Source organism: Rattus norvegicus, chromosome 3, assembly GCF_021556685.1.
Source record: "Rattus norvegicus strain SHRSP/BbbUtx chromosome 3, alternate assembly SHRSP_T2T, whole genome shotgun sequence".
NCBI classification, from domain to species: Eukaryota; Metazoa; Chordata; class Mammalia; order Rodentia; family Muridae; genus Rattus; species Rattus norvegicus.
This window is the reverse complement of record NC_141536.1, coordinates 153,382,232-153,387,286: the sequence shown is the minus strand read 5'-3', so window position 1 is coordinate 153,387,286 and position 5,055 is coordinate 153,382,232.

Sequence of the window (5,055 nt, the reverse complement as noted above, 5' to 3'; positions counted from 1 at the left end):
CACAGCTGGAGATGAAAGGAAGACGGTGTCAGGGGAAGACTATATATGCTGACATCTTGGGCGTCAATCCAGCTTGGCATCCCGTGGCCAGAGGAGCTTCTGTTTATTTGCTTGGACCAGATATTTGCTCCAATTTTACTTCAGTAGCTCAATCTGCTCAACAGAGAGACATTAATATGGCCACAGTGGCCCTTTCCAGTCACCCTAGCTAGGCCAGAGGCCGAGACAGGAGGATCACAAACTCAAGGCCTGGCTGCATTGCTGTGTAAGAGCATGGTCAACCTGGAAAACTCTGTAAGACTCTGTCTCAAACAAACAAACAAACAAACAAACAAACAAAGTAGGAGGAGGGGCTGGGAGGCCAGTGACTTGTCTCTGTGGGTGAAGATAACTGCAGCCAAGCCTGAAGTCCTGAGTTCAATCCCTGGGACCACACATTGGAAGGAGAAAAAGGGCTCAAGCAAGTTATTCTCCAGCCTCCACCCGCTTGTGACATGCACCGCCGCTCTCCAATAAAAACCTAGATAGATAGGTTTTTTTTTTTCCCTTTTTTTGCAGAGCTGGGGACCGAACCCAGGGCCTTGTGCTTGCTAGGCAAACGCTCTACCACTGAGCTAAATCCCCAAACCCGATAGATAGATAGAAGGCTGGAGATGGGGGTTGGGGATTTAGCTCAGTGGTAGAGCGCTTGCCTAGCAAGCGCAAGGCCCTGGGTTCGGTTCCCCAGCTCCGGAAAAAAAAAAAAGAAAAGAAAAAAAGAAAAAAAAAAGAAGGCTGGAGATGTAACTCAGGAGTCCAGGGCTTGCCTAGCATGTGCAAGGGACGGGAGTTCCATCCCCCAACACCTAAAGAACTAAAAGAGAAGACCAACAGCCTAAGTGTGGGCTCGGGATCACACATTACACTGGATTGGGCTGACTCCTAACCCAGTTGGAAGCCATGAGGCCTATTTTATAGGAGACCCAACAAACGTGGTGTAGTGTGAATGAACAAATTCTCAGTGCTGTCTGTCAAACAAGTAAAGAGTAATTATCAACTCTATCTAATGAGTCCTCTGGCACCCATATACGTCATATACATTGAATACATTTTGTTTACTTTTTTGCATAAGCCCTCACTGCTGCTTCATTACTCTCATTTTGCAGAGGTGGAAACTGAGGCACGGGATCAGACTTGCTTTTTCCTCTGGAACAATGTGCCCCAATCCAGGCAGCAGCCTATCCACTTAGAAGTTGGTCATGTCTGGTCACGCTGCAGCCGTAGAGCCCAGCAAAGGCTAAACTGTGTCTCCTCTAGCCCTCTCCCAGAAAAATTGGATGGCATGCTATAGCAAAAGACTTGAGCTCAGGTCTGTGCACAGAGCACTTGGCTAATGGGCTAGCCTGGTGATGAGGACATGGCTGGTCTGGATGCACTGAGGATTCCCTTTGAGTTCCGGGAGGCCTCCATTTTCCTCAGAGCCAGGGGCAAACACAAAGAGCTTTGGCAGGGGCTCCCCCTCCATCACTTCAATCATTTGCAAGGCAAATTCTGACACTCAGGGAGAAAGCCAAGGTCCTCTCTGGGCTGCACTCTGACTCTGCCAGTGGTCACTGAGGGATGAGACCACAACACACTGTAGGGAAAGGGGAAATCCACACAAGAGAGGCTGGGCCTGCAAGCCCTGAGTCCGGCTCAGGGAAGGTACATTTGCCTGTCCTTGCCAGGTCACATCCCTGCCCGGGTTAAAAAGTGACTTTCATCTTAGATGTCCGTCAACATAAGAATGGATAAAGAAAATGTGGTACATTTACACAATTCAATACTACTCAGCTGTTTTAAAAATTATGACGTCAGGAAATTTGCAGGCAAATGGATGGAGGTAGAAAATCTACATCGTTAGTCCCGGTCTGTGTGGTGCTGGGGAGACTGCACATGCAACCTTGTGCGTGCTGGGTCCTATCAAGTGAGCTGCATCCCCAGGCTTACGTAAGGTTATTGTAAACATAAATGGGTCTAGGCAGGCTGGAGAGGAGGCTCAGTGGTTAAGAGCACTGACTGCTCTTCCAGAGGTCCTGAGTTCAAATCCCAGCAACCACATGGCGGCTCACAACCATCTGTAATGGGATCCGATGCCCTCTTCTGGTGTGTCTTAAGACAACGACAATGTACTCATATAAAATAAATAAATCTTTAAAAAAAAAATCATGTTATAATCCACAGACCCAGACAGCTAAATAACAAGGAGGGGAAGGGGAAAGGAGGGGAAGGGGAAGGGGAGGAGAAGGGAGGGTGGAGGGGTGCACATGAATCTCCCTGTGATAAGGAAACAGGATAGATTTTGTGGGTGGGTGGAGGTGGGTGGCAGTGTCTGGGTAGGGGGTACAGGAACAGGAGGGTTCAGGTTGGGGCAGCATGTAGGGAAAACTGGAATGGGGAGGGCATCTCTGGGACAAGCTAGAAACCTAGTGCAGTGTAATCTCCCAGGAATTTAGGAGGGTGACCCTAGCTAAGACTCCTAGCAGTGGGGGCGGAGGGGTATGGAGCCTGAGGTGGTTAGGCACGACTTTCAGTGGAGGGACTGGGACACCAACTCAGTCATGGAACCTCTGACCTACATACAGTTTGTCCTGCCTACAGGATGCTCTGGAATAAAGGTAGCACACCTAGTGACTGGTCCAGCCTGAGAGGGAGCTGGCCTGTGACAGTGCCTGGAGGGCCAGGAGCCAGATAGCCTAGAGACATAGGGTAGAGAGTGACTCCTGTGGTGTTCTGCTGTACTCAGAGACTGGCGTCTTTCCCAGTCATCATCAGAGAGGCTTCATCCAGCACCCAGGGGAAACTGATACAGAGACCCACAGCCAAACACTAGGTGGAGCGTAGGCAGTCCTAGAGGGGAGAAAGGACTGTAGGAGTCAAGAAAACCCACAGAATCAAACCAACCAACCTGTGCTCAAAGAGGCTCACAGGGTCTGAGCTGTCAACAGGGAGCCTGTATGGCTCTGACCTAGGTCTTTGCGTATATGTCACGGTCATGGGGCTGTCTCTGACTCTTATGCCTGCTTTAGAGACCCTTCCCTTCAACTTGTTTACCTCATAGAGCCTCAGGACAAGAGAGGGAGGTGCCTAGTCCTACTGCAACTTCATTTGCCTTGGTTGATTGCCCTCCCTGGGAGGCCTGCCCCTTTCTGAGGGGAAATGGAGGAGTGGATGGGAAGTGGACAGAGGGAATGTGAGGGGAGGGACTGGGAGGAGAGGAAGGAGGGGAAAGTGTGGTCAGGATGTAAAAAAGAAATACATTTATTATACACATAATATATATTAGGGAGTTCCAGGTCAGCCAGGGTTACTTATTGAGATAACTGGATTGTGAGGTTGGGAAAAAGTGCTAAGTCAGCAGGGAAGGAAAGTTGCTGAAAAAGGTCGGTCCCCATTTAACCAGAGGACAGAAGGACAGGAGCCAACCTTAGGTGGAAGAGCATTCTAGGTAGAGGGAACAACAGATGCAAAGACCTGAGGGAGAAAGGTGGATGCTCAAAGGGCTAGAAAGGACCACGTGCAAAGGCAGGATGAAGGGTGCGTGACAGGCACTGAGCTGCGAGACCCCAGGCTTGCTGCTGCTCCTCCCCCCACCTTCCTTTTTTTTTTTTTTTTGAGACTGTTTCTCTGGGCAACAGTCCTGGCTGTCCTGGGAACTCCCTCTGTAGACCAGGCTGCCTTTGGAACTCACTGAGCTCCACCAGCCTCTACCCCCAAGTGCTGAGATTAAAGGCTTTCACCTGCCATATCAGACCTCTGTCACCCCACGCCCACCCCTGAAGGTTATTTACCTGAACTCAAAGTCACAGAGGCCTGTAGTCCTCTGCCTGGCCTCAGCTTGGGTGTGGTGTGCGCCTTTAACACTAGGGATATGACCCAGAATATACACAGCACTTGACTAGACCCATTTTTTAAAAAAAGATTTCTCTATTTTATAGATAAATATATATATGAGTACATTGTATCTATTATATGAGTACAATGTAGCTCTTTTCAGACACACCAGAAGAGGGCATCAGATCTCATTACAGATGGTTGTGAGCCACCATGTGGTTGCTGGGATTTGAACTCAGGACCTCTGGAAGAGCAGTCAGGGCTCTTAACCACTGAGCCGTCTCTCCAGCCCCTCCCCCAAACCTTTAATATATACCATTTTAGTTAAGCTTTAGGAGAAGAAAATCACCTGAGTCCTAAGGCTAACATCCTAGGACATAAGTGCTGGCCCCTCAGAGAGAAGAGTCAAGGCATCTTGCTGGGCTACCAACCCTACCTCACACTGTTTAGAAACAGTCCTTGAATTCTCCAGTAACAGTCACAGAATTGTCCCAACCTCCAGTTTCCTGCCAGAGAGAATTCCTAAGAGAGCCAGCCTCATAGACTATAAGAAGGTAAAACTTGATCTAGGGTGATTAGCCAGGCTGTCTCGCCTGGGACTGAGTGGATTCCCAGGCACAGTTCTGAATCCAGGAAGGTCCTGGACAAAACAAGACTATGGAGTCAGCTGAGCTGGCTGGGTGCTGAGTGATAAATATATGCTCAGGAAACATCTTTAGCAGTTCCCTCTTTCTATTTCTCCCGCATGGCTAGAGAAAGATAGCCAGCTACTGTCTGTTTTCCACCGGGTTGCCCGCAGTGCATGAGGTTAGAGGTCACTCCAGAGCAGCCAGCCCCAAGGCTTCACTAAAGAACTCAGACTCCCCCCAGGAAGGCCAAACCTCCCTCTGCGATGATTGCTTCTCCAATAGGGGAAGGTCCCTGGGCCTCTAAAGACCCTCAGGTAGCCTGGGGTCTCATAACTAAGCCAGCGGGAGATGGTTTTGAGAGGAAAGAAAGGGAAATTAGGCTTGGACCTTGGCTTCCGCGGGCCTTCATGGAAGCCAAGTGGGAGTTCCCAAAAGGAGGCACTCTGTGCTGGGTGAGGAAACTGAGGCTTCGCAGCCAAATGACGGAGTTTGTTGAAAGGCCGCGTGACTGCAATTTGACAGTAGTGACTCGGCAAGCCGCTTTCTAAACTTTTCTCGCTCTTTTAGGAGCGAG